This window comes from Dipodomys merriami, unplaced genomic scaffold (genome assembly GCF_024711535.1).
Source record: "Dipodomys merriami isolate MVZ:Mamm:240054 unplaced genomic scaffold, mDipMer1.0.p SCAF_6, whole genome shotgun sequence".
Classification (NCBI taxonomy): Eukaryota; Metazoa; Chordata; class Mammalia; order Rodentia; family Heteromyidae; genus Dipodomys; species Dipodomys merriami.
Genome location: NW_027206179.1, coordinates 35,438,737 through 35,453,046, shown reverse-complemented (window position 1 = coordinate 35,453,046; position 14,310 = coordinate 35,438,737). Strand labels below are relative to the sequence as shown.

Here is a 14,310-nt window from a genome sequence, read left to right as displayed (position 1 = left end):
AGGGAGAGTCTCACCCCACACACTTCTGAACTACTGCCTGTTCTTACTATCTCTCCAAACTCACAAGGAAGTTTGATGGCTGGGTTGGCTTCCCAAGGGCTTGCTCCTTGGTGAAGTATCTTAATTAGGAAGTATAAACACTGAAAAAGAATGCCCCGCCCCCCTCAGCCTTAATTCCTACTGTTAGTTCCCATGACTGGATTTTGATGTTTTTATTGGCATCAATTCATCAGTCTCTGAGAGATTTTGTTCTCCTGAAGTACTGGCCATGTTATGATTCTCGAGCTAGAGGAATGAAGATGGAAGATTATGTCTCGTTTTGAGATGAGATGAGCAGGTAGGCAAGTAGGAAGGAAATAATAAAAGCAAAATGAACCAGAGAATAAGTGTGGTGCTGTTTCTAGACACATTTTACCGAACATCCTGTTCCACTGCTATCCAATTGTTAATGATGGATCATGGTTCAGGCGACTTCCTGGTGCAGTGGCCAAGAATCCTAACAGAGACTTTCCCCACTTTCAGTGCTAACCAGAGGCCTCATCTGGATCTCATCATGGTTATAGTTTCATACAGGAACCTCTACTCAAATTGCCATCTTGCCTCTAAGTCACTTTATTAGGTAAATTACTCCGTATTGTCTCATTATTGGAAATTCTATCCCATTTCTAGAAGTCTCTACAATCGTAAATATGTTCTTAGAACAATCATTAAACTTTATGGATAAATTTATCAGTCTTCTATGGGGTATATTTTCACTCTTGCTTGCTCTTGGTTCTTTTACACCTCTAGAGAATCCTAATGCCTCTCTTCTGAATATTTTTTAAAGTGGAGTAAATACCTACTACAAAATGCATCAGAGATGTATTTTTAATTGCTTCCAACTCTGATTATGAAACCTGGTAAATCAAATATCAGTTAAATGTAATCCTTTTAATATAGTTTTGAGAAGTAATGTTCTAAATTCATAAATAAAGTGATTTACTCACTTTAAGGGAACAGTACAGAACTAATCTAAACAACACATGTCATTATTTTAAGTAATAACAAACTATGCTTCCCCAAATACTTTTGCCTTAACTCTGGCCATCAATCATCTCCTAATTAGCAATGAAAATGGTTTTATTCTTCAATTATGTAAATTCTCACATCTATGAATGAAAGTGGGAAAGAAAGTAAAGCTTTATTATAAGAAATGTCAAGTAGTTTTATAAAAAATGACTCTAGTTTTTCATTTCCCAGGATTCGTACTATGCTGCTGATACAGTATTTCATTGTGTTCTTAGGACCTAGACTCACAAAGCTTCCATTCACATAAAAAGCACAGTCAAGACCCCAACTTTGATCCTGAAAGTTCTCTTTGTTCTTATGGTTACAGCTGGTAGAGCTTATATGAATACCTGTTATCAATTATATTGTTTAGAATAGTAGAATAGGCCAGTGTGCTCCATTAAGCCTTTTAAGTCGGTTTGGCTATAATTTTGTTTCTTCTTTTTTCTCCCTTTCTTTTCTATTCCATTTTAAAGCCAGAGAAACTAAGATGGCAAAAAATTTTAATGATTTTTGCCAGCAATTTAATCAGTTACCTTTGGAAAGTGGTACCATCTATAGTTTTCTATGCAAGTCACCAATCTATCATCTCATTCTGGCCTATATCCAATAGGTATGCTAGGCTATGGAGTGTTTTGACAATCTATCCAAGTCATACTCTACCAGTCAACCTGCCAAAGACTCTTAGTGTCTCTGTTGACTCTTTTTAGTAAAGGATATTTCTGTATTTCTAAAAATGGGAACAAATTTTAAGGACTAAATAAACTAAGTTGTAGATGAATCTACTGTTTGAGAACCAGAGAAGAAAAATGGTTAAGACTGAATTCCCCATTTTCAAATGTCTCAGTTTAATCTGGGGACAAAACTGACAAACATTAAACTGACAAACATTAAACTGACAAACATTAGCAAAGTCGTAAGGTGTGGGGAACTGACCACGAATGCAATCGGAGTGAGGGAAAAGGAGGTCAACCATGAAGAACAGAAACGTGCACTCACCTTACTGGAAAGGAATTAAGGATAAGGATGACTTCTTTTTTTTTTTTTTTTTTTTTTTGCTGGTCGTGGGACCTGAACCCCGCTTGGCCTGGGCACTGTCCCTCAGCTCTTCAGCTCAAAGCTAGCGCTCTACCACTTAAGCCACAGTTCCCCTTCCAGCTTTTTCTGTTATATAGTGCTGAGGAACCCAGGGCCTCGTGCATGCAAGGCAAGCACTCTACCACTGAGCCACCTTCCCAGCCCAGGATGATTTCTTGATAGGACAACATAAGGAGGAAAATATTCACCATCATTCTGCTAAAAGTGAGCATGTTCAGGGGACTGGGAGGGTCTCCAGAATGTGATAACCTTTAGATAGTTCACTGTCAGATCATATATTTCTCTTCCCATCTAAAGCTGTAGGACTTAATTTATATCTTGACATTTTAATTCATTTTATAACTTAAATTTATATATTAATGAGAAAGTTCTCATATTGGCAACTTAATTACTACACTTCAACAAGGAAATGTTAAAAATGTTTGTCCTCCTGAGAAATCATGTTCTTTTATGGTTCATTATGTACAGTTACAGACTATTCTCCAAAAATGTTTCGGCTTCTGGTTTATTTCACTAGCAACATAGTTGCACACAATGCCAGTGCCAAGCCCAGCATGGCCCCCCAGGAAATGCTGCTCCATAGCCTCCTTGGCAAAGAATAAACTACAGATTTTTCCCTTTATAAGTTTGTCAGGGGAGCAGATCTGACCCTGGCTGTAGCGCATGCTTCCTAAAGACCTAAAGGTACATTTACATTCTACAAGACTACAGAGGCTCATTGCACAATGTTCAATTCTATTGAAAAGTTGACTTCAATATTACATTATATATGCCATAGCTCATAAAAGGGGGACTTACCAGGCTATAGATCTCTGTCTACATTCTCTGCCCAAGCTTGGAAATCTGTGAAGAAAGAGACAAAGGGAAGGAGTAGGGGAGGGAGGGAATGGTGGAAGAAGGGAGGGAAGGAAGAGAAGGAAGGAGGGAAGGGGAAGAAAATATTGGAACTAAGTCATTAAGGATGGATATATTTCAATGGTTGTTCTTCCCTCTTCCTCAAAAACACCATAGGTTTTCACCAATGACATAATAAAAGTTATTTAATTTCTGAGTAGGAAATGTAGTTACTTGACTTGAAAAAACAAGATTCTCAAAAATATTGAAAGAATTGTCTTGCTCCCACCTGTCAACATATATCTTGTTCACCAGCCCCCCCATAACTACATCACTCTTGTTATGTATGAAGTTTTCTAATCAAATTAAGACACTTGGAAAATGCCTTATAGCCGACTTTTGTTAAATAGAAATTATTCTACCATTTTACCAACTAATATTGTTGATTAATCCAGTTCCAGACATTTTAAAATAGCATTATTTTAGATTAAATTAAACAGAAGTACCAAGAAATATGCCCCAGAGCCCTGCCAGGGGTGAGGTTTCACAGTTTGGAGAAGAACTGGAGGAAAATGATCCCATCTCATTGAGTTGTCTGAATCATTGCATGTATACAACAAACTCCTCCATGATCCCCAAGCCTATGACTCCTAACTTTACAGCTAGACGAATTCAGAGCCTGAAAGATCGCTTCATGAGTTAAATTCTATTTCCCTTCAAACATCCAGGTTGGCCCATGCTGTAACTTTCTGATTACTACTTATTGTAACTTTCTTTTCAGCCTTTTATTCTATGACCAAACTGATGAGTCAGTACAAATCCCACAAACATTTTAGCATTTGAATGTATGTCACCAAACTATGCAAAACACATTGAACAACAGTTTAATATGTTTCCTAGAGTAAGCTATGGTACAATAGTCATCATTTTTTAAAAGTTCAGGGGGAAGTGGGACTGATGATTAAAATTCTGCTCCTTGATGCAGAACAGGCACTAATAATGTACCAGAAAATAATTCAATTCATGCATAGTAACTCAAATTCCTTTAAATAACTGTGCATATCAGCTTTATTACTTTTTTATCTTTAGCAACAGTAACCAGAATGTATTTTTCTAATCAATGGACACCAGCAATTTGAAGTATGACAAACCTACATTTCTTACTAAAACTTATGAATAGATCTCATTATCAGTTTACAGCAAAGTATAATATGTTTTACATTACTGGTTTATTGAAAATATTTATACAAATATTGTTTTATACTATATTCACCAGTAAATCTGGAGTCCAAATATCTCACACATCTATGCCAATGTATAAATATAAAAATTCTATACAATTATCTAATCTCTAGTGCTTATAGTAATTAGGTCTTTTCTTTTAGTTCATGCATGTCTCTTCTCAAACAATGTATATGGTAAAATTAATAGGTAATTTTTAGGTAACTGCTATATTTAAAGAAATAAATTTGGGCTAACATTCCTTGTCAAATGCATTATTTGCATGAAATTTTATTATAGGATTGTTTTCCGTTTTGCTTACAGAGAAGCTAAACTATGGGCAATACCCAGATCAGTAAAGGTAATGAATGGTAACATGTGTAACTTAGGCCAATCTTCACTGCATTAAAGGAAAGTAGCTTTATTCACTATGATCTTAAAAGACTAAGCTATCCTTCACTGAGTTTTTCTTCAATGATAAAAATATGTGTGATCTTCTCTGGGATGTGAATCCTTAGAGGAAACAAATTGATCCTTTTACCTTTGGTAAACTGACATTTGACATTTTATTAAGAATCTATAAGAATAATGGCATCACTCAACCTCAAGAATAAGGGGAGACCAGAAGTTTGGGTTGATATAATTCTCATGTTGTCTTTTCCTGAATATAGTTTTATCCTAATATTTAATCACTTCTGGGCCATTTCATATTCTGAAAGTAGAAAGATTTGATTAAGTGCTTGCTTAGCTCCTGCTAAAATGCCAATGGGTTTAGATAAAAATCTGAGTATCTAGATAAAGTGACTTAGGCTGATTGATGAACATACTAAGGAATTTCAGAGTAAGGATGAGTAACTACAGCGTAGTCAAGAGAAGACTCCTAGGAAAACCACATAGAAAAGTAGATTTGCATGATTGCAGATGGATGGAGCTGAGCTGACTGCTCCTACCCTACATATATATGCCTCCTGGAAATGGGTGGAGATTTTGGGGGCTAAAACCAGGAATGGCTAAACTGACTTGCTGCTTAACCCTATCTTGGCCATAGTCAGGCTCCATCCAGGTGTGTAGGGGATAAGTGGTCCATGCCAAAGAGAAAGAAAACATAAAGATGGTAAGATCAAGGTGTTCTTATATATTAGTCCATCACATTATGGACTATATAATCATTATAACATAATTTTAAACAGCTAAAAATGAAAAGCCAAATTCTGTTTCACGATAATGTATATAATTTAAGCATATGCTACATTCTTCATACTAGGTAACTAAAAACAACATACACCAAATTCTTGAAAAATGCTGATTAAAAATTAAAAATGAAAGGTGTGAGGAAGTGGTACACATCTACTCCTCTGTCAGTCTCAAATATTCTTTTGAAAATTCAAGAATGTAAGCATCAGATTCAGTTAAAGGACTTTTCACTGATGCCAGGGTTTTTGAGTCTAAAAACACTAGGTCAATTCTCATATCCAATCAGTTATTTTTCACCAACACCTGATATTCTCAGTCGTCTTAATTATACTCTGGTTTGGTATGTACTGTCATTCCTTTTGTACACTCTCTTTGGTGAAGTAACTATTCAAGTCTCTTTCACCCACTTCTCTTGTGCTGCTATTGGGTCTTGAAAATCAAGGCCTTGCATTGTCATTTTGAGCCATACCTCCAGACTGGAATTTTGATGATAAATTAGAGATGGAATCTTGTAGACTTTTCTACCTGGGCTGGTTTCAAACCCTGATCCTCTAAGCCTCAGCCTATTGAGTTGCTAAGATTACATTCACACAACTATCAGAACTTGGGCTTTTCACACTTCTTTTTGTCTAACTGAATTGTAAAAGCTGTATGCATGCTATTTATGAATACATATACAGTCTGTCATGCTGGTCATCCTTACACTATAGCTCCATCAGTCCCTTTGGTCTCATGGAGCCATAGAAATGAATGTCATGATCTCAGCCTCTCTGCTATTTCTTTCATCATCCACACATCATCCTTAGAAGGTAAACTGGCCCAAGTGCTGAGTTTACCTGCTTTGTACTTTTCCCATGTCTTCATTCCACAAGTCCTTCCTAACCTGTCAGTTCACCAATGCTTTCAAGCAGATATTTAATTTCCCCCCAACTTTTCAAGCTAATTTCCATGATACAGTAGAATTATATCCTCCATTACCAGACATAGAATCACCAGTCAGGAGAAACCTACAGTCATTTTTTAATCTCTTTCTAATCAGCTGTAAAGAGCTTGAGAGTAGATTCACATCACCATATGCCGAAAATGAGTAGTGAACTTGACCTCAGTACATGAGATTCTTTTATATTAAGAATAACATTCCAAATAGTATGTAGCACTTCAATGTTTCAACTTTCATGTTAGCTTCTCAAAATACCATGTGAATATCTACTATTTAATTGAATTATACATCATTGTATATAGCTAACAACAATAATAAGAGCCATCTCTTCTCTTTCAGCAATTTAAGGAACTGAAAAAAAATTCCAAGTGCATAAGTGCAGGTAATGTTCAACCACGTTGAGTCTTATATTCCTTTTTCCTCATATAATCCCCAGAGCTCTATAACTCTGACCAAAGATCAAAAGCTAAATTTTTAATAAAATAATCCATAATGGGGAGTCAAACTAAGTTCACTTCAAAGACATATCCTGTACAATCACAACTGGGTGGTCGTGCCCATATTTGCAGTAGGTGGGTCTAATAGAAGGTAGGAAAACCTTAATATGAATAGCTATAATAGAACATGAGTCAAAAATATGAGTCAGTAATTTCTAGGAAAAGAAGTCTTTTTATAATTGGTGGATAAAGCTATAATATTGTTACCTAGTATACAAACAGCCTGATAAGAAGCATAATAGACAAGTTTCATCATCAGTATGAGCATATGGAAATATTACTGAGTCTTGTATATGGCATACCTAAGGCCTAGTGAAACAGCAAAGGTTTCATAGGCCCAGGGCCAAGATAACCCTCAGCTCCAACTTTGCTGTGTAGCTTCAGCACAGTCACATAACCTTGATGCTCATGATCTTGCTTCTCTGTCAAAGGTCAATATTCTTAGAGTTACTCTATGTCTTTAGTAAGGTCTGGTGCTATTTGAGTACATAATAGATGTGACAGCTATTAACAGAAGATGAACTCTGACAAAGTGTGCTGTACTGTGCTTTATTCTATTACAGAAAATAGATCATACAGAAAGAGTCAATGGTATCATATGAGTAACTTGAACTTAAGTATCAGTCCTACCCAGGAAAGGGGAGTTTGAACTATTCTTGATTGTGCATTCTTTGAAAAGAATCCAAATTCCCAGGAAGCTCATAGGAAGATTTCATTTGAAGGCTAATTATTTTTTTTTTTAAAGTGAGAAGTTGGGAACACATAAACCCTTTCTTCTCCATCATAGACAATTCTGCCTGGTAAACTAACAATAGAAGCAATAACTCAATAACAGCCTAGATAAAATTTACTCTGAATGTTCTAAAATACATGATTAAGATTTCTAGTGGATGTGAGAGTTATTGGTTTCAAGGAAATAACTTTTTAAACCAGAAGAAGACTATTAAAAATAATACATCAGAAATCAGGGATGGGGAAATTATTTTTGGAAGTCAGAGAGTACATGGCAACCCATTCTCATTTGGGAAAAAAGGTAGATTTGGTTTATTCTAGGTAGGCAATAAATACAGTAGCAGTGGTTTACTTATACCCACATGGATTTCTCTTTTACTGACACAATATATGCCTCATTTGTCACCCATCAAGCTGGGTGCTATAAATAGGTTGGACTTGTACTCTTTAAAGTAACCTATTTGGCATCATTTGCATAATATACGCATTCAGAATAAATTTTCTATACAAACTGAAGAACCACACTCCTATTTCAGGAGTTCATTAGCAGACTATTTGTGATAAAAAATTTCGACCAAGTTTTAATCCTGAGATATCTCAAAAGGATTTCAAGGATCATCTGGGCCAACAAATGAGGAAACTAAACCCCAGGAAGAATAAGTGTTGTCTACTAGGTCATAAAACACTTGAGAAGCAGAGCAGGGACAAAACACAGACCTTCTGATTCCACAGGGGGCACTCATAACAGTGCCCTGGCAATCGATTTAAAGTACACACCCATTCTACTGAAGAGCAGATTCACAGACTATCTTCATATATATTGTAAGACATCTCAATAAGCAAATATTCAGAATCAATAGGAGCTTAGTGAAAATTAAGAAACCAAGCTAATGATGATAAGCAGATATTAGTAAACAAATAGTTAATATATGAAAATCATTTTCTCCCATTTATATATTTTTGACATCAGGAGAAGTTGTCATGGTAAGAGCCTTGACTTTTTCATATTAGATTTTAAAATTATGGAAATAAACCCTAAATGTCAAGAAACAGAAGGCAAAGAGTAAACATAAATAGGTGATTGTTTTAAATTTTAGGCAAGAGCTCATGTATCAACAGCAATTTTGATAACTAGGTACCCTAAAGACAGAGAAACTATAGTCCTCAAAATCTAATTTTAACAATTTACTTTGTGTAAGTAAATTTTTAAAAATGTGTGAAGTAGTTTGTAATGAAGTTATCTGTGTGATTTTTGGGAAGACTTATGCAAAGTTATATGAAAAATTAGGCTGGGTGTAAGACCTTTTAGAGAAAGTTATTGAAAATAGAGCTATAGTCAATGTATTTGCCACAACAAAAACTCTGATGCATTTGCATAATGAGAAATTGTTTAAGATATAAGAAAAAACTTGCTATAAGAAATTTTAAAATCTGTGTTCATTTTAATTTCATTGTCACAACCAATAAATAGTGATTTCAATACTTACTATACAATGCTATAATTGTCAAAACAGTGTGGAGGTTGAATAAAAAGGTATTTGAATAAATGAAACACAGGAAAATCAAAATATAGAACCACATGTATGATGAGATTTAAGAGGTTATTTATTTTTATTGTTTATGTATTGACCAAATCAGTAAGGTAATTCAGTGAGAAAAAAAACTTATTCTTTCAATAAGTCATATTGAACTTATGATATATATGTGGAAAGAAAATGGATTTTGACCTTTACCTAACATTATATGCAAATATCAGCTTGCAATGGAAAACATGAAAATTATATTCAACCTGAATACAAACTAACATAAACTTCACAATTATAAAGCTTCTAAAAAATAAAGCTTCTGAGACAAGCAAAGATTTCTTATAGAGCAAACTTCAAAATGAAAGTGATTTACTTGGATTTTTAACTCACTTTTGTTTCCTCTAAAACATCACTAAAAAAACTACAAGGCCAAACTAAAGACTGGGAAAAATTTTAGAACACATATATCTGAGAAAGAATTCATACATAGATTAGGCAAAGAACTCTAAGAACTTTGTAGGGAAATAAACAACTCAAGATAATCATAACAAGAGATTATAACATACACTTTTAAAAAAAGAAGACAGATATATACCATCTGAGTAATAAGAAATTCCCTAACTGTAAACAAAAGAATCTTATGCAAATCCTAACAGAATAATTAATAAACACAAAGGCAAAAGAAATTAAAAAGCAAAAACAATTTTTAAAGAGACATGTTTTGATTTCATAAAATTAGAACATTTATAGCAAAGACTCTATAAACAAGTAAAAATAAAAATGGCTAACTAGGAAAATATTTGCATGTGACCTGGGGCTACTGCATTTAATAAGCTAAAAGAATGCCTCTCGTTTGAAAAACAATGTACCAAAACTATTAATAGGCAATTTACAAAAGATGAAATCTTACTTGATGAAAAATATGAAGATAAGCTCAGACTCACCAATACTTAGAAAAGTGAAAACTAAAATTTCATTTTCAACAATAACACCAAAAATTAAAATCAAACTATGACATTCATAAGCAATAAAGACATGAGAGACATGAGAAACTGGGAATTTTTGTGTTTTATTACTGTGACTATGAGTTCTCATGATTTGCTAAGATTAAGATACCTGGCAATTGCCATTGCCATTCAAAATACATGTGTCTTTCAAGTCTTGAAGATAAAGTAGATATAGTAGAAATGGCAGAGGAGGGAAAAGAAACAATATTACACTTCAGAACCCTAGTAAAACACAAAAACTTAGGAATCACAGTCAGAACAGAAGTACTAGTTAAAGGCATAGGGAACATATTCAATAAACTGATAGCAGGAAACATCTCAAACTTTAAAAATGAGAAGCTCATCCAAACCCAAGGGATTTTTAGAAACAGCCCATAATAAAACAGAAGGTTACCATCATGTATTATTCTGAAAACCCTAAGTACAGAGAAAAATCTAAAGATTTCTGAAAGTTTCAATAGAGAAAAACAATGTCACAATGGAAACTTTATCAGAATAAAAACAGATTTTTTAACAGAAAACTTAAAAGGAAAGAGATTATGCAAACTCTGAAAGTGAATAACTTCCAACCCAGGATATTCTTCCCAGAGAAACTTTATTCATAATTGAATCACAAATAAAAACATTCAATAAAGAAAAAAAACTAAAGCAATTTATAACCTCTAAATCATCTCTACAGATGATGCACAACGAATTCTATAAAGAGAAGATGAAGATCAATATAAACATGAAAATATCAAATAAAATAAATCTAAAAGATGAAGATACAAGCAAAGGAGGAATAGGAAAGAATCTAAAACTATTTTTAATGGCAGGGAATTATTGAATACCTTTTATTTCTTATTACTGGAGTATAAACTCAATCCCTTATGCTTTCTCAACTGGCTTGCCTGGGTGGTATTTACTACTTTAGCCATGCCTCCAGTCCTACTTTTGAGCTGGATATTTAAAGACAGAAACTGATAGGATTTTCTATGTTGGCTTTAAGCCACAATGCTCTGGATCTCATGATCCTGAATAGAAAGGATTGCATGGCATGAACCTTTACTCCTCAACTTTACCTTTCAGTGCAACCACTCCTTCTCAATAGCCTCTATTCTCCAATCAGACATAGAATGGGGTGTTGGTTCAAATAGTAAGATCCAGTCATCAGCTGTCTATAGGGAATACATCTTACTGACAAAAACAAACATTGATGTAGAACAAAAGATTGGAAAAAGGTATTCTAAGAAATGTGCCTAGAATATAAGCCATAGTAGTAGTTAGATTCATATTCAACTTTGAAGAAAAGAGAAATAAAAAGAACATACCTCACTATGATAAAGGTTATGTATGACAAACCTAAAGTCAACATCATTTTACATGTGGATAAATTAAAATCATTTCATCTGATATTAGAAATAAAGCGAGGATATCCCTTTTCTTTCCTATCATTCAATATCATTCATGACACCAAATTCCTCTATAAATCCAAAGAAGCAGAAGATACAGATATGGACATCAGAACATTAAAATGAGATGAGATTATCTCTTAATGAAGCATGGATTGAATCCGTGGAGAAAAGCATGAAAAAGTATGTATTGAATTACAAAAACTTAACCTGACACCTAAACCAAGAACTCTGGGGTGATGTTCTGGAGACAGAGAAGTCACTTTGCCTAGTGACAATGAGGAGGGGTAGCATTTCACACATTGCCAGAGAGCACTATACATTATCATTCAATCATATACTTCTCTTCCAGCAAAATTTCATGCTTTAATAACTTGCATAAATCTAGGGGACAACCTATTAGACTAAAATGGTTCTGAAAATAAGTATCTTCCTTTGGAAATTACAGAGAAGTAGAAGTATTGCCTGGCAAGTAAACTCATTTACTATCCAGTATATTTCTGTAATGAAATATGAACATTGTACAATGCTATTTTGTTCTTTTCTAAGCTTTTGGGTCACTGTATTTTTAATTATTCTACAAGAGAAATGCAGTTTCTTACCTCACAGACTCATGTGGGTATCAAGAATGTAAAAATCAAGAGTACAGTCTGCTGCGGCAGTGCCAAAACTATAGATACTTGAAAGCATTGAGAGATGACTGCTACTTTCAACTGCATTGTGGACAGAAACCTGCTCTAACTCTGCTCCTTTCTCCTCATTACAGCAGGGACCATGGTATGTCAGAGATAGAAAAGAGGGGAAAGAACATGTTAGGATCAGATAAAGAAGCCTCTTTTTCTTTTTGGCTAGGTCATCTTCTAGTACATAAAAATCTGTTTGTACAAAAATGCAAGGTTTTATTACACAGGAAATTTTTGTCCTGCATGTGGCAGAATTATAGACCTATATGGTAAATAAATGGGAGCTATCTTAGAAATATCTATCTCATCTGATTCTTTTTATAGAGTAGAATAATTAAATAAGCTGCTTAAGGCCTCCTTTCTTTCCATCATACTACTTCCCTAATACAAGTACTTTGTATATGCAGCAAACAAATATTTGTAGAGTTTCCACAAGCTGCTATTCAGATATTTTAAAAAGTTGTGCAGTAGAAATTCTACTTTAAATACACAAGGTAAATTTGCTATTAAAAGAAAGCTCTGTAAAGAATTCTTTGTATACGTATTAATATTGTTCACCAATATTATGTCTGGATTTTAAATACATTTATACTTTTTCTGAGAAAAGGAAGTACTTGTTTTATATTCTTAAACAATACACTAGGATCTGCACATTCTAGCTCAACTCCACTCTTCCTGGATGTGCCATTAATTCTTCATTGCCTTTTACTTCTCTGCTACTTGTAGATACTTTTTTCCTTGGTGTTTAATTTATTGACTACATTTCTTTGTCAGCCACAGGCACCACCTGTTTCTAAATGCTTGGCATTTGTGTCTGATAAATTGCCATATAAATACTTTAGAGCCTTCTTTTATATCCTTTGTCAACCTTTCCCAAATACATTTCCATCTTCGGTGTGTTTATTTCCAGCCATACCTTATTTGAGCAAAAGAATATTTGGCTATGGTTTGAGAGAAGGCTTGAAGTTTACAAAGGAAGATAAATGAAAGCATGTTTAATTGTGGAGAGGGGATGTGAGACTATTCCCTTCCTCCCTATCTTTATCCAAGATCTTTGTTTTCCTTTCAGAGATCATAGCTCAACTTCAACAACACCCTCGTACAAATGTAATGTTTTATTTCAACAGTTAAGCTTTCATGTTCCAGACACTGTAACAACACAAACAAATGGACCATATCCCTGTCCCCTGGGAGAAACACTATCCATTTACCATGTGGCAGGATATAGCTCTGTGAAATAGAGGCATTATCATTCTATGGCTTTAAAATTAACATACAAAGTCAAATACATGAATTGTGTCTCAATGATAAAGAATCAAAAACGAAGAGAGCTCATAGAGGAGAATTTGGCTTAATACCTCGGCTGTATCTGTTTCCAGCCATGAAGTCCAATCTATTGTTAAACTTAATCTTTCATGCTTGAACACTCCAAGGTGTTTGGATTCTCTTTCAAATTCTAATCTTCTTCCCCTTCAAGAGGTCAAGAAATCCATCTCAGAGTTCTGTTTTGTTTTTAAGTAAATTTACCTACTTTTCAACTGCTTCATTCCAGGACCTCTGTCTATTACCAGTTTCCTTAGCTCTGGTAAACTGTATTTCTCTTCTCTTTTCTCTATTCATCTAGCTGGTTGCCAAAATTCCTGCTGCGTTTTAGAACCAAAACCAATCACTATTTTTGAGAAGCCCCAAAGCATCTGCCTACCCCAAACAATAACTAACATTAGCACAAATAAGATGCTGGCATAAACTTAGGGAATGAAAAAGATGGGAAAAAGAGTAAAGATCTACCCAAACAGAGTTGACACAAATTTTCAATGGGCTAGTGAAATCTAAATCACCAGACTTTCAGGAGACTTTGCAAGACCAAGAGAGTAACTGTTGCCATTTTTCTAACTTGAGGTTTTGTTAGAACTTTGTTCTGTTTATGTTTTGATCGAACTTTGTTCTGTTTATGTTTTGCTCTGAGAGTCTTTCATAGCTTTTTTTTTCCCACATCGTGATCAACAAAAGGAAAACTATAGTTTTCTCATCATCCAGAAACCACATTTATCCACTTCAACCTACACTTAGAGTACTAAGAATGTTCTCTGGGAGAGCAGAGGGTAAAAAAAGCTAAGAGCTCTAGTTCCATTTGAGTGTC

General features: G+C 34.4%; 1 long non-coding RNA gene across 1 annotated transcript in view; it reads right to left on the bottom strand.

Moving 5' to 3' along the window:
* Nucleotides 1–2,957: 2,957 nt before the first annotated feature.
* Nucleotides 2,958–14,310, bottom strand: part of LOC138813518 (uncharacterized) — a 264,604-nt gene continuing 253,251 nt past the window's right edge. The window contains exon 3 of the long non-coding RNA XR_011367833.1: nucleotides 2,958–2,988. This is a non-coding gene — a long non-coding RNA (uncharacterized lncRNA). The remainder of the gene's footprint in view (nucleotides 2,989–14,310) is intronic.